Source organism: Chiloscyllium plagiosum, unplaced genomic scaffold (assembly GCF_037043375.1).
Source record: "Chiloscyllium plagiosum isolate Xiang-an unplaced genomic scaffold, Cpla_swu_hap1 HiC_scaffold_2, whole genome shotgun sequence".
In the NCBI taxonomy this organism is placed as follows: Eukaryota; Metazoa; Chordata; class Chondrichthyes; order Orectolobiformes; family Hemiscylliidae; genus Chiloscyllium; species Chiloscyllium plagiosum.
In genome coordinates, this window is record NW_028270140.1 from 84,210,924 (window position 1) to 84,234,091 (window position 23,168).

The window sequence follows — 23,168 nt, forward strand, 5'->3', positions numbered from 1 at the left end:
TACAGACCTGTGCTGGATTTGCTCGATTTCATTTTGATAACTTTGTGATGTTTTTTCTGCCACTTCTATTTGACTTGGGATAATATAGAGATGATGTCAAGTTGAATTTTTTAATTGCATGAAGTGACTGAATTCTTTGCAAAGTGAGGGCATTGGTATTCATCAGAACTTCTGGAATACCTTGTCAACTGAAGTGTGCTTTTGAGCATTTTGTAACCTCTTGGCAGTTTTTAACCTCTCTGTCTTCAAACAGACTAATATCAACAGTAGCAAGATATTCAGTTTCTCTGAGAGTGCTGCAGCCTATTATAACCTTCACCTGTGGTCTGTATGGGATATTATATACCGTAAGGTTTCTTAACTTGTTAAGCTTGGTATTCATTACAAACTCTGCCCTGGCTGATGTGATCCTCAATCTCATTGCTTATTTTTGGTTAGCAAAGCATTTTTCTTGCCTTCCTCAGACTCAACTCAATTCTTTGATGGCTTGCATGGTGCCCTCTAGTTTCTGTTTTCTTTTCTCCTTAAGGATACTGACTTTATTTTCAATGTTCAAAATGCTAACTTAAGCTTTCAGTTCACCTACGTGTACCCAGTATTCTCTTATGTCATGCCCTTGATAATTAGAGAGCATGCTTTCACCACTTCTTCCTGCAGAACCTGGAGAACAGCGCCTTATTGCAGAGTTTACTTGATTTGAGCAAGACACTTATCTTTCAGATTCAATGTGTCTTCTCAGATGAAAACATCCAGAGCATGTAAAGCTCATTGAATCAGGAAGATTTTACATTCTTCCATCCTCAACTTTCTTCTTAGGAGGTGCTATTCTTGACAGCATGTCAGCAGTGCACATCAGTTTCTCTTGCATGTATGTCATGTCCTCCCAAGCTCCTTTCATGCCAGCTTCATCCCATTTCATTTCATCTTTGCATGTCCCTCTTCCCTTACCAATCCATCCACCCATGTCACCATTCTAATGCCATGCTCTCCTCACTTCTGTTATCCTATTCACTCCTCATCCCCAAGCTATTTCATCCCATCCCATCTCTCTAAATGCCATCCCCTCTGCCATTAACCACCACCAGCACCACCAATTGTTTTTCCCATGCTGCCCTACATCCCCTCCTCAAGACATGGAAATGTTATTCTTTGGATTCACTTATATGCCACTGTTTCATTTCTCCCCCAAAACTACCTCTGCCCATAACACCAATCATTCCTTCTTTGCTCCAATCAAATCAACCCAATCACTCCAGCCAAGTAACTATTGTTGGGCCCCACTTCCGTTTGAATGTTCTTTTCATTCACCAACAGACCGAACCTTGCTGTTATCACTGTAGTGGACATAAACTGTTGGCAGCTGTATGTGTGTTAGTGCTTCCAGTCCCCTGCATCACCTCACATTCACCAGGCTTGGCCCACCAAATCAACTCACTGACCAATAAAATTGTGTACTATTATTTTAGATACTTACATTACATTGCAACAAAAATAAAGCTACATTTAAATGCTTCAAGTGTCTCTTAACATTGACTTAAGGACCTCATCCAGCTCACAACGGGTAGGTTCATTGCATTGCAATGGGTCCCAGCTATATGTCTTACCCATATTTGCAAGAAATGAGAAAATACAAAACGAGGGAGAAGAAAATAAACACATTTGTAAATTCAATAAAAGATGTCAGTACCCCACCTTAATTGATTCTTAATCCTGCAAATGCTTTTTTTGTGGTAAATCTAATGAAAATAGATTGGCATTTTATCTTAGAATGAAACAAATTATGACTGGATCTCATTGGTAAGGCAAGCATTTTGTGTATTTTAGTTTCTTTCATTTATTGTTCGGCAGTGATTCAGAAAGAAATGACAAGGGTGATCCCCTAATTCAATTTTGTTTTAGAAAATTAGCCAAAAGATTGAAGTTATTTTCTACCTTGAAGAGAAGAGAAATATGTTCCACTGCATTAATCCATCAGGCAACATAAAGAAAATGAATCATTCACTTAAATCTTGAAATCTATAAGTACAAACAAAAACTGGCAAGATTTATTGTGACAAATTTTGTTACCAGGCAACATATCCAAATATATTGAGCAGTTATATTTCATGGCAGATGGGACACTTCCCACAGCAAGCAAGTTAAAGAAACTAACTCATTTCTTTGGCCTAAGACTGATATCAGGGCAGCAGTGGGACATCACCAACATTAAACAGTGTTATTCCCCACAACATAAAATGGGTGATTGATGCTTACATTGGAACATAGGGATAAAAGTAGGCCACCTAGCTTCTTAAGTCTGTACCATAATTAGATTTATCCTAAATACACTCAGCCATTTTGGCTCCACATTCCCTTTCAAATCCACCCAGCATCACAGGTATCTCTGTGATGTACAATTTGAACAGCTGTTCTCACCACATCCTGAGATTCACACTCAGTGCCATGTGTTGCCATATCCAACCTCTCTCTCTCCATCAGCAGCACCTTGCGCAACCTTGGAGCTTTTTTTTTAGATTACATTACAGTGTGGAAACAGGCCCTTCGGCCCAACAAGTCCACACCGACCCGCCGAAGCGAAACCCACCCATACCCCTACATTTACCCCTTACCTAACACTATGGGCAATTTAGCATGGCCAATTCACCTGACCCTGCACATCTTTTGGACTGTGGGAGGAAACCGGAGCACCCAGAGGAAACCCACGCAGACACGGGGAGAACGTGCAAACTCCACACAGTCAGTCGCCTGAGGCGGGAATTGAAACCGGGTCTCAGGCGCTGTGAGGCAGCAGTGCTAACCACTGTGCCACCGTGCCGCCCACGTGTCCTGATCCTTACTGGTTCCACTTCATTCTCCAGCTTGAACAACCATACACCATTTTCTTTTCCTTTTAGGCATTAAGGAATGTAAGCTGTAACAACTCTGAGATATCCATACCCCTCTGGAACATTCCTCTCCTTACCTCTGACTCTATCCCTTAATCTAACCCCACCATTTGTCAAATATTTACTATCCCTTCTGACTTCCTGATCTCTGATACTGACCATTCTATATTCAGCAAGGTCTTAGTTTTATCCCTCTACAAATTTTAGGCTAGACAGGATGTTAAATTTGTCTTCTGGCACCTCTATCTCTGTGCCCATTTCTTTGAACAAGAGTCCTCTCCTTGTCGCACAGATCCCTACAGCAGCCTCCTACACCCTCCCTCCACCTGGACCTCTCCCTCTGGCCCTTTACCTGTACTTTACCTCTTCATTGAGACCTCTTGATGTGACATTGGTTCCCTTTGTTTATAGATGGAAAGCCCTTGACACTGATCTAGCTCCCCTAGAACCAGGTCTCAGAGTGAACAGGATATCTGACACTCTTGTTTACATCTGTCAGCCAGGGGTCCCTGAGTGGACCAGGTTAACAGCTCCAATCAGGAACTCATACTCCGTGAGGTCTACCTTGTTGACCTTGTTGCAATCATTACAGCCTTCATCTATCACTAAACTGCTCAGCCTGGCTAGGCTTGTCCTCACTTTGAACAATTTTTCCTTTAACTCCTCTCACTTTTTTCAGGTCAAAGATGTGGCCATGTGTGCCTGAACAGGCCCCAGTACACCTGTCTCTTTGTGAAGTTCATGGATTATTCCTTGATTCAATCTTACTCAGGCTTCCACCCACAACTCTTTTTCTGGTACATCGATGACATCATCAGTGATGCTTCCTTCTCTTGTATTGAACTGAAAAAAGTATCAATTTCACTTCCAATTTCCACTACCTTCATTTCCCAGACATCTCTGTTTCTATTTCTGCAGATAGACTGGCCACCAATATCCATTATAAACCCAATTCCTGCAATTGCCTCAACTTTACATCATCACACTTTGCTCCCTGTAAGAACTCCATTCAATTCTCCCAGCTCCTTTGTCCTCATCACATCTATTCTGATGATGCTACCTTCTGCAAGGTGGCCTCAGAAACGTCCACGTTTCTCCTCAGTTGAAGATTCCAGCAATCATGGCCCTCAGCCGTGTCCAACCAATCCTCACACTTCTGTCCACAATCTTTCCCTCACCTCCCACAATAACGATAGAGACCCCTCGTCCTCACTTACCACCCTACCAGCCTCTGCATCCGAAAGATCACAAGTGACTGTTTGTTTATTATTACCTCAAGTGGGATACATATTCCCCTTCCCTCCTTTTTCAGTATTCTGTAGGGGGTCCACTCCCTCTGCAATACTCCTCCTCCGTTACCAACACCATCCCATACTCCCACAACACCTTCCAAAGCAATCACAGAAGGTGTAACATCTTTCCGTTTTGCTACTCCATTCTCACTATCCAGGGTCACAGATATATCTTCCAGGGAAAACAGTGGTTTACCCGCACCAATCAACCAAACCGCCCCGTGGCCCAACATTTCAATTCCCCCTCCCATTCTGCCGAGGATATGGAGTGCTGGGCCTCCTCCACCGCCGCTCCCTCACCACCAGACGCATGGAAGAAGAACGCCTCATCTTCCGCCTCGGAACACTTCAATCCCAGGGCATCAATGTGGACTTCAACAGCTTCCCCATTTCCCCTTCCCCCACCTCATCCTAGTTTCTAACCTCCAGCTCAACACTGTCCCCTTGTCTTGTCCGTACTTGTCCGACCTGCCCAGCTCCTTTTCCATCTATCCACTCCACCCTCTCCTCCCTGACCTATCACCTTCATCTCCTCCCCCACTGACCTATTGTACTCTATGCTACTCTCTCCCCACCCCTACCCTCCTCTAGCTTATCTCTCCACGCTTCAGGCTCTCTGCCTTTATTCCTGATGAAGGGCTTTTGCCCAAAACGTCGATTTTGCCTGTCTTCGGATTTTGCCTGTCCTCGGATGCTGCCTGAATTGCTGTGCTCTTCCAGCATCACTAATCCAGAAAGTGGTTTACATATACTTCATTCTGTGATGATGCTATGGCTTTAAGAAGTATATTTTATCTTATTCTTTGAAGAGAGATTTTGAGTCAGAGGTCTGGACCAAGTCAATAAACAGCTTGAGAGGGTTGTTTTTTTTTTGGAAAGTTAGAACAACAGAAGCAACATGAATGAGTGGAGTAAGAATCCCACAGAACCAGGGTTTTAGTTTAGCTTTCAGCAGTTGCTGAGGCTTTGAAGCTGGTTTGGAAGCTGTTAAACATCACTCTCACTTTGCAACGGCTGAAAGTTTAAATTATGTTTCTTCTGCCAGAATTGCACATGAGACAATCTGTTTTACTGAATTTGCCTCTGCCATGGATGTGTTTACAGGATGTTACTATATTGGAAGAGTTGCTGTTTGGTAGTTAAATAATCTATCATTCGGTTTACCAAAAGCTATCCCAATTCGTCTTTTTTTTGTTTGGCTTTAAACTGGGTGTAAGAATAAAGTGTGTTTTGGTTAAAGCTGAGTAGTGTGACTGATCAAATTACATCTGGAACACAGCATTAAATAAGGGAAAAGGTAGGGTCTAGGCTGTCACCTTGCGGGAGGTTCGGTTTGGTCCATAAAAATTTAATCTATTCTACTGTATTTGCTGTTCACAATCTGGTGTCCTCTACATTGTGGAGACAAAATGCAGACTGGTTGACTATATTGCAAAACACGTTCTGTCCATAAAATGACTGAGTTCTAGTTGCCTGCCAGTTCAACACACCACCGTGTTCCCACGCCAACTTTGCTGCCTCAGGCCTGCTGCAGCGTTCCAGTAAGCCTCAGTGCAAGAACAGAATCTTGTAGAACAGTACCTTATCTATTAATTGAGGACCCTGCAGCCTCTAGGATTCAACATAAAGTTCAACGTTGGAACCTGATTCCATACTTCTATGATTTTTATTCACTGCCATACCTTGGTCCTGCAATCAGCACAGCCTACCCATTCTCTCCTGTTCTCAGCCCTCATTATGAATAATTCGGCTTCTCTTCTATCCTGGCTTGACTATTAATAATCCCCAGTTTGCCTCCCCTTCATTATCTCTCTCTCTGTCATTCTGGGCTCTGTCTCCACCTATCCGCTTGCTTCACCCAGCACACTGCCCCCAATCTGGTCTTCACTATAAATACCATTTTTTCTAGTTGCTAGTGATGAAGGTTCACCAGACTTGAAACATTAATTCTGCTCTCTCTCCACAGATACTGCCAGACCTTCTGAGTTTCTTCAGCAAATTCTGTTTTCGTTTGATATTCCCTTTATCTCACACAAAGCCATTGATCTCAGGTTTGAAATTATTAATTGAATTAATATCTCTCGGCTTTTGTGGAAAAGAATTCTAACCATCTAACATCATCAGTGTAACAAAGAATTTTCAATTTTCCATTACGGCCTGACTCTCATTGCTATGCAATTACCCATTATTCTAAGCTCTCCATCAGTGGGGAAAAGTTGCATGAATTTTTGTTCACAATTGCATCAAAATCTAACAACTTTAATCAAATCAAACCTTCAATGTTCGACAGTGCATAAGCCTGGTTAACCTAATCTCTTTTCTAAATATAACCATTGCATGGACCATTTTAAATACAAATGCACAATTGGGAGTAGGAGTAGGCTATTTGGCCCTTGTAGCTCATTCTACTCTCCAACAAGATCACAGTTGATTTGATTATGGTCCTACCACTAAGTCCCAGCTTACTACAAATAACACTTCACTCCCTTAGTCAAGAATTTACCTCTACTTCAGAAATATTCAAGGTCTCTGCCTCCATCAGTCTGGAGAAGAAAATTCCAAAGATGAGGATGGCAATCTTAGAGAGTAAAAAAAGTCCTCCTCAGGTTATTTTTAACTGGGAAATCCCTGAATTTTAAACTCAGTCCTGTGGTTCATCTCTCAAAGAGCGGGAAACATCTTTTCATCATTTCTCCTGTCAATTACCCTTAGGATCCTATCCTCAATAAAATCACTTTTTATTCTTCTAACCTCCAAGAGAAAGAGGCCCAGACTGTTTTTTTTTATTCACTCATGAAATGTGAGCATTACTGGCTGGCCAGCATTTATTGCCCATTCCTAGTTGCCCTTGAGAAGGTGGTGGTGAGCTGCTTCCTTGAACCGCTGCAGTCCATGTGTTGTAGGTTGAGCCACAATGTGCTTTGAAAGGCATTTCCAAAACCCAGTGACTGTGAAGGAATGGAGATATATTTCCAAGTTAGGATGGTGAGTGGCCTGGAGGGGAACTTTTCAGGTGGTGGTGTTCAGCTTACCCTTGTAAGATGATATTTCTCCCCCATCAAGGATATCAGTTACGTGAATGTCGTCTGGACTCTTGGGAAAACAGTGGCGCAGTGGTGATGCACTAGACTAGTAGTCCAGAAACCCAAGCTAATATTCTGAGGACATTCAATTGCAAATGGTAAAATTTGAATTCAGATAAAGTTTAAAAACCTGGAAAAAAACTGTTTAATGGTGGCCTTGTAGTTGTTGTGGGAAGGAAATCTGTGACACATACCTTCCTGGCCTACACGTGACTCTTAATTGTCTTAATTGTCCCCCTGGGCAATTAGGGTTGGGCCATAAATACTGACCTAGCCAGCAACACCCAAATTCCATGGACATTTAAAAAAAAGAGTAATTCTTTGTGGTGTGTTTAAATCCCACCATGGTAGATGGCAGAATTAGAATTTAGTTAATAAAATAAAATCTAATGATGGCCATAAAAGTATTGCTGATTGTTGTAAAACTCTACTAATTCATGCATAACATTTAGAATCATAGAATTGCTACAGTGTGGAAACAGGCACTTTGAATCAACAAGTCCACACTAACCGATCTAAAGAGTTACCCACCCAAACCCATTCCCTACTATCCTACATTTATCCCTGATTAATGCACCTAACCTACACATCCCTGAGGACTATGGGCAATTTAACAAGGCCAATTTACCTAACCTGCACATCTTTAGACTGTGGGAGGAGGAAGCCCACAGGGAGTACATGCATCTCCACACATACAGGCGCCCGAAGTTGAAATCGAACCTGGGTCCCTGGCGCTCTGAGGCAGCAGTGCTTACCACTGAGCCATCATGCTTATAGGGGAAAGAATATCTGACATCCTTACCTTGTTTGACTCAAATGAATTCCACTACTACAATAATGTGATTGACTTTAAATGTTCTCTGGACATTCAGTTGCATCCAAGTGTTATAAGTTTGAGAAGAAACTCAGCTGAATAGACAGCCTGATGTTGACTGAGGCAATGAAAATGACAATGGTACATGGTCCAGTCAACTCTGCAAAGTCTTCCTTATGAACATCTTGTGCCAAGGTTGGGAGATCTTGCCTACAGGCAAGTAAAACAGCAGCCTGATATAGTCATTCTCACAGAATCATACTTTACTGACACCACCATTACCATCTCTGTATATGTTCTGTCTCACTGACAGGGAGAATCCAACAGATGTTGTGGCACTAGTTGAGTGGGAGTTACCCTTGACTTCTGGTCCCCATGTCATACACATTGCAAGAAAATCTTCCCCTGATTATTTTCTGCCTGTTCTCAGCTGACGAATCAGTTCACTGCCATGTTGAAAACCACTCGGAAGGTTGCAAGTGTGCAGAATGTACTTTAGGTGGGGGATTTCAATGTTCATCACCAAGTATGGTTCCATAGTGCCACAAGTAATCAGGCTGGCCTAGTCCTAAAGAACATAGCAGTTAGAGTGAGGAAAGCAACAAGAGGGAAAAATATTATTGATCTCGTTCTCATCAAAGTCCATATAAAAGATGTACCTACCATGACCATACTCATAGAAGTACACCATCCTTGTGGAAGCAATGTCCCATCTTCACTTTGAGAATCTCCCCATTGTGTTGCACAAAATGGCATAGATTTCAAACAGATCTAGCATTGCAAGACTGGGAATCTATGAGGTTCTGTCACCATCAGCAACAGGAAAATTATATTTAACCCCAGTCTGCAATCTCATGAACCAGCACGTTCCTTACACTTCCATAACCATCAAACCAGGAGATCAACTCCATTTCAATGAAGAGTACAGCAGGAGCAGCAACAGGCACACCTAAGGAGGAGGTGTCAATCTGGTGAAGTAACACAGGACTACTTTCACACCAAGTTATGCAAGCAACATGAAATAGCCAGACCAAATGATCCCACAAAAAATGGATCATATCTTGGCTTTGTAGTCCTGTCACAGCTAGTTATGAATGGTAGTGAACAATTAACCAACTCACTAGAAGAGAAGACTCCATAATTATCTATATGTTCAATGATGATTGAGCCCAGTGCATCAGTGCAAAAGATAACACTGAAGCATTTACAACCAGAAGTGCATGTCATCCAGCATTCAGTTCCTCCACTGCCAGTGCACAGTGATAGAAACGTTTATCACCTGCAGAATGCAAAGCAGCAACTCATCAAAGTTCTTTCGACAGCAATTTTTAAATTTGTGACTGCTACCACTTGAAGGGCAAGGCCAGATCCTGGTACTCCCATCCTAACAATAATGTGCATGTATCTACACCCCAAGGACTGCAACAATTCAAGAAATCAGCTCACTACTAATTTCCTCAGGATGTTATTGATGGGCAATAAATGATGCCATAGCCAGTGATGTCTGAATCCCAGGAATGAATGAAAACAAACTGCCTTAATGCACGTATATATTTTCAGAAATAAGAACACAAAGATTGTCCACAGGATTCTGGCTGTGACCTCACTGATGCTTTAAACTGGTAAAAAGTACTGCTACTTTTATATTTCGTTCAACTTGCAATGAACAATGGCATTCCATTTGACTTACTAATCACTTGCTGTACCTGCACACAAACGTTTTGTGCTTCATATAGCAGGACGCTTAAATCCATCTGAACCACAAAGTTCTTCATTAAAATATGCTATTTTTCTATTCTTTCTGCCATTTTCCCACATATATTCTATCTGTCAAATTTTAGCCCTTACTGAACTGATTTATAGTCCTCAACTTCATAGTCCTGATAAAATTCTGAATCTATTCTCCTTCCAATGTTTTGTTCTCCAAGGTGTGGGACCCAGCACTATCCACAGTTCTTAAACTGTAGTGTAAGTAGGAAAGTGTATCATTGTAAAAAATATTCCTTCCTTTATGTTTCATTACTTTAGTTTCAAGCAAAAATTCATTGAACATTGTTGATAATTTGTGCACCTGACCAACAGGCTACAAAATTTGGTTGGTCATTCACTGTACTTAGCTGTTCATTATTTCAATTTTTAATATATCAATTTTTAAGCCCAAAATAGATTAACCTACATTTAGTTCTGAAGGAGAGTCATTGGACCTGATACGTTACCTTTGCTTTCCCTCCATAGATGCTGCCAGGCATGCTAAGTTTGTCTACCAGTTTCCGATTCTGTTTCTGATTCCAGCATCTGCAGTTCTTTATGTTTTTGTGTTGATAACCATCTGCCACTATTTTATTCATTCAATTACAATATTTTTGAAAAATCATTACAGTGCAAAAGAAGGCCATTCTGCCCATCTGTACTACTTGCCTGAATGAACATCGTGCTTTAATGCCATTATTCTACTCTTGCCCCATAGCCCTGCGTGTTATTTCTGTTTAAATAATTGTCTTGTACCCTCTTGAATGCTTCAATTCAACCTGCCTTTACCACAGTTTGAGCAGTGCATTCCAGAGCCTCTAGTTCTGGATTCCCCCACCCCAGGGAAAAGACTTTGTCTATTTATCCAATCCATGCCCCTCATAATTTTGTAAACCTCTATTAGGTCACCCCTCAGCCTCCGACGCTCCAGGGAAAACAGCCCCAGCCTGTTCAGCCTTTCCCCATAGCTCAAATCCTCCAACCCTGGCAACATCCTTGTAAATCTTTTCTGAACCCTTTCAACAGACTAAAGGCAACTTAGTTTACCTCCCCATTCCTCTTTCTGTGCACATGTCCTGGTATTAATTTACTATTCAAATGTCTTGGATGGAATTTGACCATGATTGATTGAATGGAATAACACACATTGTAAGTGATCTGTACTGTAATAGTAGAATAAAACAGCTCAGGCAGACCCATTTTGTCCCTTGAAAGGTGTGCATCTCCCTCAGATATGCATTAATAAATCTTCTGGAAAGCTTCCTTGCCTCCATCTGGTTTTCTATGTATCAAGTAATTGAAGAGAAAACCTCCCCTTTCAGCGACTTCCGTACCATTTATGTGCCAAAAGATGAATTTGGGACTCCTCCTTGTGTTAGCTATCTGTCTTTTTTCATATTCCATCTTTGTTTCTCTTATTTGCTTTTGAACTTCCCTTCTGAGCAATGTATCAATCCTCTTTGCAATTTTGTCATTTTCAAAACTAATGGCAATGCCTTCAATTTGTTATGATGGGAAACTTGGGTGTATAATTCTGTTGTGTTATGTCAACCATTAATAAATATAATGACTAGCCAAGCCCTCTTCATAGATTCTTTTGGGACAATTTTTTCCAATTGAAATGCATATACACTGTCATTACCTTCCACTCAGAACTTCCTACACAATCTATTAACCAGGTCAATAACTTATTGTCAATTCTGAGAGCTTTAATGTTAAACAACTGTCTTTTATGTGAATCATTAAATGGACTTGTATTCAATAAATAACATTTCTCTAAATGCTCAATCATTTTCTCCTCAATTGTAATAACTTTCCCACAACAGACAATATGCTGGCAGGTCTACAATTTTCCTGCATTTTACTCTGTTTTTCTTAAATAATGGAGTAAGTTTTGCAATATTCCAATCTACATGGACAGTTACTGGATCAGGAGAGGTTTGGAATATTATGGTGAAATCATATGGTGAAATCATCTGTAATTGTCTCAACTTAAGAATCCCGGAATGAAAAATATTGAGTCCTAAAGATTAAACAAGATCAATTTAGACTGCCATTATTTATTTTCTTGCCTACTGTTAACTTCATTTGGTATGAGACCTTGATCCATCATTAGTTTCTTTGGATTATTGTAAAGCCAGGGTCCAAGATGTTTCCCACTAAGATGAGTTACTTAAGTCAGGAAAGATTCTGGCTCACTGCATCTGCATTGAGGATCACAATCGGGGGATTTCCACTCTGGGGTTTGGGGGAATGGTGAGGGGAGGGCACAGGATAGAGCTAGCTCATTGTCCCTTGAAACAGCTCAAAGACAGCTACACAGCAGCTGAGCACCGACACTTAAAAAAAAAGTTCCTACAACCCTATAAAAGTGTCAATCAAGCAGAATATTGAAGTGTCATTTAAAGAAGTTTGGAGCACTGTGCACCGCTTAACCTTCCATAAATAAACATTAAGTCAGGTTGTAAGTTTGCTCGCTGAGCTGGACAATTTGTTCTCAAATGTTTCATCACCATGCGAGGTAACCTCATCAGTGAGCCTCCGTTGAAGCGCTGGTGTTCTGTTCTGCTTGCTCTTTTTGTGTCTTGGTCTGTTGTGGTCGGTGATATCACTTCTAGTTCTTTTGGCTTCCTTTGATGTGACGACCTTATTCCCATCAATAAACATCACCCTGATGAAAGAAACACTGGTCTCACGGCTGGATGAACCAAGGACACAAACACCTGACAGCACCAACTCCATCAGCAAGGACGGCATCCCCAAACTAGTAGACCCGTGCCACACAACCTACTTCACCTTCAATGACAAGATCTACAAACAAATCAATGTGATATCTATGGGATCACCAATATCAGGACTCTTAGCAGAAGCAGTTAGGCAGAGGTTTGAACGAACAGTCCTTCCCATGATCCAGCCCAAGCTTTGGGTCCGCTATGTGGATGCCACCTTTGTCATCATCAAACGCAACATATTAGAAGAAACCCACAAACACATAAACAACATTCTTACTGGTATAAAGTTCACCAAAGAAGAAGAGAACAACAATAGACTCCCCTTCCTAGACACCACGGTAGAACGAAAAGCGAATGGAGAACTGCAGAACCAGTGTCTATAGGAAAGGCACACACACTGGCCAGATACTCAACCACAGGAGTAATCATCCCAACACCCACAAATAGAGTTGCATTAGGACATTATTTAAACAAGCCACAAAATATTGCAGCACCCAGGAACTACGAGAAGCCAAGGAAAAACACCTATACAATGTATTCAGGACGAATGAGTACCCGATAAGTGCAGTCCTCTGATTTCTACACAACAGACCTAAACAAGATGACACAACATGCCAGAGACGTTAGTCACCCTGCCATACATTCAAGACATCTCGGAGATGACGACCAGACTACTCCTGGACAGCATGGTAGCCCACAAACTTAGCACCACACTGAAACAACTCCTGATGAATGTAAAGGACCCTGTACCAACAGCCAGCAGAACGAACATCATATACAAAGTACACTGTAAGGAGTGCAACAAACATTACATTGGATAGATTGACAGGAAACAAGCCACCAGGATACATGAGCACCCACTAGCCACCAAAATATATAACCAACTATCACTGGTTTCCATATGAAGAGGGACACCAGTTTGACTGGAACAATACATTCATCCTGGGACAGGCTAAACGCATGGGAATTCCTAGAGGCCTGGCATTCAAACCGGAACTCCATCAATAAACACATCGATTTAGACCCCATTTACCAACCTTTCAGAAAAAGAACCGGAAGTGATATCACCCACCACGACAGACCAGGACATATAAATAGCAAGCAGGACACAACACCAGTGCTTCAACGGAGGCTCCCTGATTATGTTACCTAGCATGGTGATGGAACGTCTGAGGAGAAATCTACCAGCTCAGTGAGCAAAGCTACAACCTGAGCTACAAATCTTCTCTAAAATTGCAAATAAACAATGGGATATTGACAAAAGAAATCACAGAAATAACTTATAACCAGATAAAGATGTCAGTCAAGCAAAGCCAACAGATACCTCCACTTATATAATCCTTGTATGAGCCTGGGTTCTCAACCAAGCATACACTGCCAACCTGTTGGATGACAATACTAAGTCAACAATGAGACAGTTAATAGGAAGCAGACCTGAATATTTCAAGGACAGTGATTCTGAGAAGAGATTTCCTTTTACCATGAGCAACTGGGATGTTGACCAACCCCTCACTGAGTTGATAATGCAAAACTGAAACTTCAAATTTGTAAACCTCAGGTGACATTTGTATCAAAAAGATTATTTCTGTAGTTAGACAAAACTGATAATGTGAACTCTAAGAAATTACTCAAAGTATATATGTTTGTTATTTGTTATTTTGGATGGTTTAATTTAAAATAAGGTACTTGGTTTACAAGAGAGAAATGATATATTGTGTATTGTAATGTGAATCTTTTTGCTACTGATGCCCCATGTCCCTGATATGTTAAGCTTGGCTGTGGATGTAAGGAAACATATACAAAGTTGTAGAAAGAGCTGGAAGCCAGAATCGAAGTAACATGTCAAGTTTTTCAAGCACTGTGAAAAACAATACTGATATAAACATAGATGTAAGTGTTATTTTTGTTTGGCTCGGGGATCTAAGATGTGCAAAAGATGATGCAGAAGGGCGACCTGCTTTTTGGATATATTGACTTGCATTGACATAGACATAGACATGCAGTCTGATTCTCAAAATTCCAAGATTTTTAATGTTTGTTGATCATTAAGCTTTGATAATCACATAAGATCCAATTTCAAACAATATACTTTAGATGATGCAGCCCACTATCCACACTTGCAGTACTTTGTTGGATGCTTTTCTAAACAGCAATCTGCCATGAAGCATATCAATGATGCTAAAGATGGTCCAAGGGCAGTCAGAGATTCTCCTGCAGGCGCTCAGTCTGCTGTTCTGAGAGATTTAATGGGCTTGGAAATTAATTAGAGAAAACCATACAGCATGTCTTTACTGATCTCATTGTCATCATTAGCACTGCTGGCATGCCAATCAGCAATCATTGTCATGCTATCACCCAATAGCAAGGGCATATCTGGAATGAATATGAGTGATGCTGCTTTTAAGTCATTAGCACATCCAGAATCTAATAACAGCCCCCATTGGAAGCACAAAGTGGAAACATTGCTTCTTTAGTTTCCTATACTTAAAAATGAGATACATGAAAGTCATCTGTGACTCGTGAATAACAATTAATCATTCACACAACTTGAACCATTATACAAACCCCATGAGATGAGTTTATTGTTATTACTTCAATCCACTCATTAATCTTTATATCATAATTTTGTCTCATATGTCTTCTGTTGTACCTTTGTTGTCTTTTTTTCAATTTACTTCCTTAACTCACAAACAACCGTTGTTTTTTTTCCCACCACCAGGAAGATAGGAAAACACCCGGGTGGCCAGTGACAAACACTGCCCTTCACATCAAAGGGCAGTGCTGTGTGATCCAAACAGTGAAGGGGAGGGTACATTGCCTGGTTATATATATTTTTTTCTTTTTTTTCACTCCTCTTTATTTTATTTTTTTGTAAGGGCAGTGCGACACTCTGTTTATATATTTTTTTCTTTTTCTTTTTAACCCCCACACTACCGCCTAAGTGCGGTAGTGCTTATTTTATCCCCAGCATCCATGGTGTGTGTGTGCAGGTGTGAGACATAGTGCAAAACACAAAGTGCACGAATCTTTATTCAATTTCCACCACCAGGCAGATAGGAAAACACCCGGGTGGCCAGTGACGACAACCGTTGTTTTATTTTTTTTTAATCAGGCAAACACCCAGGTGGCCAGTGACAAACACTGCCCTTCACATCAAAGGGCAGTGCTGTGTGATCAAAACAGTGAAATACTCCTATTTTTATTTCTTTTCTCTTTTTTTTTCTATTTTTTTTAACCCCCACACTACCACCTAAGTGCGGTAGTGCTTATTTTATCCCCAGCACCCATGGTGTGTGTGTGCAGGTGGGAGACACAGTGCAAAACACAAAGTGCACGAATCTTTATTCAATTTCCACCACCAGGCAGATAGGAAAACACCCGGGTGGCCAGTGACAACAACCGTTGTTTTATTTTATTTTTTTTTCCTTTTAACCCCCACACTATCACCTAAGTGTGGTAGTGCTTATTTTCCCTGCTGTTTATATTATTTTACCCCCACACTACCACCTAAGTGCGGTAGTGCTTATTTTTTTCCAGCACCCATGTTGTGTGTGTGTAGGTGTGAGACACAGTGAAAGTCACAAAGTGCACGAATCTTTATTCAATTTCCACCACCAGGAAGACAGGAAAACACCCGGGTGGCCAGTGACGACAACCGTTGTTTTATTTTTTTTTTATTTTTTTTTTTTTTAAAATTTAACCCCACACTACCACCTAAGTGCGGTAGTGTTTATTTTATCCCCAGCACCCATGTTGTGTGTGTGTAGGTGTGAGACACAGTGAAAGTCACAAAGTGCACGAATCTTTATTCAATTTCCACCACCAGGAAGACAGGAAAACACCCGGGTGGCCAGTGACGACAACCGTTGTTTTATTTTTTTTTTATTTTTTTATTTTTTTAAATTTAACCCCACACTACCACCTAAGTGCGGTAGTGTTTATTTTATCCCCAGCACCCATGGTGTGTGTGTGTGCAGGTGTGAGACACAGTGAGAGACACAAGGTGCACGAATCTTTATTCAATTTCCACCACCAGGAAGATAGGAAAACACCCGGGTGGCCAGTGACGACAACCGTTGTTTTACTGTGTAATGGCTTCATTCTTAATGGCTGCTCTTCAATATATCTTGATCATTCTCATTTAGGTAAAGGCTGCAATTGGCTACTTGTGTTTTCAGTTCCCAACGATCATAATTTCTAGGTTTAATTATTAATGAACTAATTAATGGTTATAGATATCAAAGCCAAGCAAAATCCTGTGATGACAAAATCCTTTGTTAACTTTGAAAGATTGCTATTGTCAAGGATATGTTGTCACAGATTGAAGAAGACAGCACTGGTACAGTTGACACAGTGCTGTCTTTTTTATCAGTGGTAGCTTGCTGTGCCATGAGAGAAATGTTTTAAGTACTTCAGAGCTGAAGCAGGTGATGTAGGAAATATTCAAATATCCTGGAGGAAGTTCATGGAATACCTTCATCCTGGTGAAGTTCAAGGATAGGCCAAGCATTTTTCTTATTTCATTCACTGCCAGACCAGCATTTACTGACCATCCCTAATTGACCAGAGGGCAGTTAAGAATCAACCACATAGCAGTGGGTCTGGAGTCACATGTAGACCAGACCAGACCAGGTAAGCACAGCAGATTTCCTTCCATGTAGGATATTAGTGAACAAGATGGGTTTTTTTTCAACAATTGTTAACATTTTCATGGTCATCATTAGACTCTTAATTCCAAATTTTTATTGAATTCAATTTCCATTTGTCATGGTGAGGTTTGCATTATGCTGTGTGGATTTATTTTCCTAAGCTGTTTTATTGATTTTGATTGAGGGATATCAGTAAGAACTTTAAAGTAGAACCATAGGATCCTTAATATCCACCTGAATGGTTAGATTCTCATGTCTCATCCACCTCTGAGAGTACTGAACCACACCGCCTGCATTGTGGCATCAACCTGGATTTATTTTGTTTGTATTTGTGGGAGCCTGCTAAGCAAAATGTTCGCAAAAAGAGCATTAATTTGTTCAAAAGCTTTATAAGGCTATAATGGCATAGTTGGTGAAAGCACAATTTTTAAGGATGTTTTAGACATCCAGCTGCCAAAGAAGCACAATCAATGACAGTGCCTCTGGTTAAAGCAGGAGGGTGCACTCTTGCAAGGTAAACAGCCAGACTGCATATGGAAAAGGATCCAGGAGGATTGCCAATGTACATCCATCACTTATGAATACATTAATGCTATTGTGTCACAAACACACTACAAAAAATTCTCTACAAAAATGGTGCCTCCTGAAGTAAGCGAAATTAATGTATGGAGCAAAATGTGATTCAAATATCAATACATATTTAAAGTTTAGATTTTGGGGCACATTTTCAAAGTTATTCGTTAAAATGTAAAAGGCAGGTGGGTTATTTATGGGTCCACAAACATGTAAATCATGGAGATACGCTTTTCCTAACCTGTGTACTCCAACTGAACTTGCACAAGTTTATTAGTTTAATTGTATGTCATGCATGTCATTGTTTTGTATTCCAACTAATCCACTTACAAGACAAGAGAGGATTTACTTCTTGTAAAATTCTAATATGTAACGGAATTCAACTGCTGTCCATAGAACCAATACCTCTCATAATGTGGATAATTTGAAATAGCTTTTATATCCCTATGCTGACAGCAACAACAGGAAATTAAATTTAATTGAAACATGTTCACAGCATCATGTTTATGCAACCATGATCTTAAATGGTTTAGTCACTGAACAAAGAAAGGCTGCTTCCATTAGCAGAAGGATTGACAACCAGAGGTCACAGATTAAAGCTAATTGGCAAAATAATCAGAGGCAATATAAATAATCAATTATTGTGGTCTGAAATAGGCAATCTCTGGACATGATGAAAGCAAATTCAGGATCTGTTTATCAAACTAGACATATCAAGTGATAATCAGATCACCTTCATCATACACCTGATACATTTAACTGTGCAATTATTGCAGGGAGCATTAACGATATGAAACAGCTTTTGACATTGAAGACTATGAGACTACAGTGATATACACAACCAACAGAATTGTGTTATCCAAGACCAATTGAAGGCAGAATCAGCAACAGATAGTGGACCGCAAAAAGAAATCAGACGATAAAAACTAAGTGGCCTCACAAAATGGGGGAAGAACTTGTCCCTTACTATAGAGTACATTATGTCTTTGCCGAACTGGATCACATTGCAGAACTCAAGTGATTATCACAAAAGCTCAAAGGCAATTTGTCCATGAAGGACATTTGGGTATTGTTAAGATGGAATGCCAATGCTATGAAGTAATCTAGTCGCCATCAATACTGAATTATGTTTTAAGGAAATTGATCTCTATAAAAAGGTTCATCACTTCAGGCTGAAGAAATTCTAATTTCTGCCAGTTTCAGCTATGTTCACAATGGCTGCACCTTATGCTTTTCATTCTCAACGTATTCCAAATATATTAAGAATGGAAATATTTTATGCCCAGCACTGGCATGAAGGTGGTACAGATCTATTATATTTTAAAAGCTACAATTTGAGAGTTTGGTGAAAGTATCGCATCTGATATTCACCTACCTTTCTTGTGTATTGAAATATTCCCCCGTCTCAAGAGGGAACAAAGTGTACCTTCCAGATAAATGTTAATGGAGATCCACATTGGAGATTAATTGGAAATTAAAGCACATGGGATTAGGGTAGTGTATTAAGATGGATATGAAACTGGTTAGCAGATAGGAAAAAAGCAGTAAGAATAAATGGTCTTTTTTCCAAAAGAGGCAGTGACGAGAGAGGTACTGCAAGGATCAGAATATATTCACAGAATATATTAATGACTTAGATGAAGGAACTAAATTCAATATCTACAAATGTGTAGCTGAATGTGCTGGATGGGATGGTGAACTGTGAGGACAATGCAGAGATGTTTCAATGTTAGTTGGGTAAGTTGACTGAGTGAGATAAAGAGAGAACTGCAGACACTGGAGATCAGAGTCAAAACGTATGGTGCTGGAAAAGCATAGCCAGTCAGGCAGCATTCTAGGAACAGGAGAGTTGATGTTTCGAGCATAAGCTCTTCATCAGGAATGTGATGTCGACTCTCCTGCTCCTTTGATGCTGCCTGACTGGCTGTGCTTTTCCAGCGCCACACATTTTGAAGCTGAATGAGTGGGCAAACAGACAGCAGATGCAGTATATCATGGATAAATGTGAGGTTATTCACTTTGGGAGCAAAAAAACAGGAAGGCAGATTATTATCTAAATGCCTATAAATTCAGAGACAGGAATGTGCAACAAGACCTGGGTGTCCTTTTACACCAATCATTGAAGGTAAATATGCAGATCGCCAAGTTGGTCTTCATAGTGAGAGGATTTGACTACACAGCAAGGACATTTTGCTGCAGTTATACAGGGCCTTGGTGGGGCCATACCTGGAATATTGTGTGCAGTTTTGGTTTCCTTATCTGGGGAAGGATGTTCTTGCTATAGAGGGAGTGCAGTAAAGGTTTAGCAGACTGATTCTTGGAATGTCAGGATTCACTTATGAGGAGTGGTTGATTCGGTTAGGATTATATTTGCCGAACTTAGAAGAATGAGATTGGTCTCATAGAAATCTATAAAGTTCTAACAGGACATGACAGTGTAGATGTAGAATGTTCCTAATAATAGAGAAGTCCAGAACCAGGGGTCACAGATTTGACATAAAGGCAGGGCCCTTAGGAGCATTGATATACAGAGGAATCTTTGTGCGCAAGTCCATAGATTGCTGAAAGTGGCAATACCAGTGAATAAGGTGGTAAAGATGTACACTGCACTTGCATTCATCGTCAAGGCATTGACTATAGAAGTTGGCAAGTCATGTTGCAGCTATATGCCATTTTACTTAGGCTACATTTGGAGTATTGTGTGCAGTTCTGGTTGCCACACTGTAGGAAGGATATGAAAGCATTGGAGAGGGTGCAAAGGATGTTGACTGGATTTGAGTATATCAGCTATAAGGAGAGGTTGGACAAACCTGAATTGTTTTTAACTCGAACATCAGAGGTTAAGGTACGAGGGATAACCTGATAGAGGTATATAAAATTATGAAGGGCATGGATGGGGTGAATAGACAAGGTCTTTTTCCCTGGGTAGTGGAGTCCAAAACTAGAGGGCATTGGTTTAGGATGAGAGGGTAAGATTTAAAAGGTATCTAAGGGGCAACTTTTTCATGCATGCACAGAATGAGCTGCCAGAGGAAGTAAATTACAACATTTAAAAGGCATCTGAAAGGGTATATGAATAGGAAGGATTAAGAGGGATATAGGTCAGATACTGACAAATGGGACTAGATTTATCTAGGATATCTGGTTGCTATGGCCAAGTTGAACCGAAGGGTCGGTTTCTGTGCTGTACATCTCTATGACTCTAGATGGGATTAGTTTAGAATAGCATCGTGGTCATCACAGACATGGTGGACCTAAAAGCATGTTCCTGTACTTCACTGTTCTATGAACGGTCACATAGGCATGGGAAACCATTCTTGCCCCTATTTAAGAATAACAGCAGGAACTATACAGACAGAATTCCATCAGAGGGTCCATGAAACCTATCAAAAGCCACAAGTCAATGAAGTAGTCTAACTGCAGTAACCTGACAGGGGAAAAAGAGACTTTCATCTGAAGCCTACTCAAATGTCAGGTTCACCTGAGGTATTGAGGAGAGAATGAGGTCTGCAGATGCTGGAGATCAGAGCTGAAAATGTGTTGCTGGAAAAGCGCAACAGGTCAGGCAGCATCCAGGGAACAGGAGAATCGGCGTTTCGGGCATAAGCCTGAAGAAGGGCTTATGCCCGAAACGTTGATTCTCCTGTTCCCTGGATGCTGCCTGACCTGCTGCGCTTTTCCAGCAACACATTTTCACCTGAGGTATTAACTTCCAAGCGGATTAACTTAAGCCATTGCAGCTGCTGAGAAATCTCTGGTTTTCCCGATTCTAACTCCAACTAAAGCGTTGACTCAACTAATAAACATCAGGCCTGCACCAGAAGAGAAACAACAATAAAAATATTTTATTTGTATAATTATTACTATTTTCATCTGTATCTAATTTTGGAGGTGTGTGAATCAGGTTTTTGTCAACTTCTAGGCCAAATGCGTGAGAAATAAAATAAACATTTTAAATAAAAAAAGAAATTGCTTCTAGGTATTTAAAATTGAGTCAATCACTCAAAGGCAAGAAAATATACACATTGACATGCAAAAAACTTGACTGTGATGAAATCAAATAAAGTACCTAAGATTTGCTCATGACAACATAAGTGTTAAGAGCTGTAGTACCACAGTTTTTCATTTTGATATATGGGTAATTACTCAAATTATGTCTTGATGAGCTGATAACAAGAAAATACAAATTGCAATTAGAGATGCAGGCATTTTGTATCTACCCCCAACAGACTGGGTAGTGAAGTGAATTAACTTAATTTTATACTCAGGATGTGAAAACAGTGCTTTGGGGCCTTTCACTTTTTTATGGTCAAAAATAGATGCATGGAATTTCACAGATAAAAAGAACTTTTTTAAAAATATTCAATATTAATTTCTGATCTCTTCTGATGTTGAAAGAATGAACAATAACCACTTTCCACCTAATAAAGGTAAAGTAAAGTTTTGTACCATAACTATCTAGTGATAAGACTATTGGCAGACTGTCCAATTTAGTTTTAATACAAAGTTCGTGAAATTAAGGTAAAGTTGGATCCTCATTTTGTATATGCAACAGATGTGTCAAAGGGACAAAATTATTCTGCTCCCTAAATTCTATTTGGGAACAGAACAGGAATAAAATAATTTCAAGACAAATTATTCAAACAAGAGGACAGAAAGATTGATTTGAACTCTGAAGGCATCAATCCTGCAGTAATTAAGTAAACTGGAAGCATAGTGCTGGCAATTGGACCATTCTGCCACTGGCATTGACAATTAGGGACGCAGATGACTTCCTGGGTTCATTTGCAGCAGAAATTGTTAGAATAGCCTTCAGGTAAAAGTAAATTTATGAGAAAATGAGTTTAATTTTCAATATGCACAGTGTACTCCATAGCTAAATTAATTAAACGTGACTACACAAAATACAGCATTCACTTTAATTAATTCTCCCAGGGGTTTGAAATATATTTTTGGTATCAGGCCAGAAAAAGGTTGAAAATTATATCTAGAAAAATTATATCTAGATAAAATATGCAACAAGGTAGAGGAGTCACATGGTGGTTGATACAAATCAAACACAAACTGTTTAAGGGCAGGTCAGTGTCAAAATATTTTTAAATTTCTCAGCTCCTCAGAGCATATATTAGATCAATTTCCTGAGCAGCAGGTAGTAAATGTAGTTTGTAATTGTTTGATTAAAATTTTAAGTAATTATTCTTTGAACGATGACACTAGTGTATGTCAGCAAATAACATGTTCTATTAATTATATTCTATAGAACTCTCAGTTCAAAGTGCATGTTGCATGTCATTTTAGCTGGTAAGTGAATCAATTGTGCAGATTAGAAATTTTAATTAATGAACAGGTCACGTCATAATTTCATAATTTATGAAGGACAAATTATGTCAA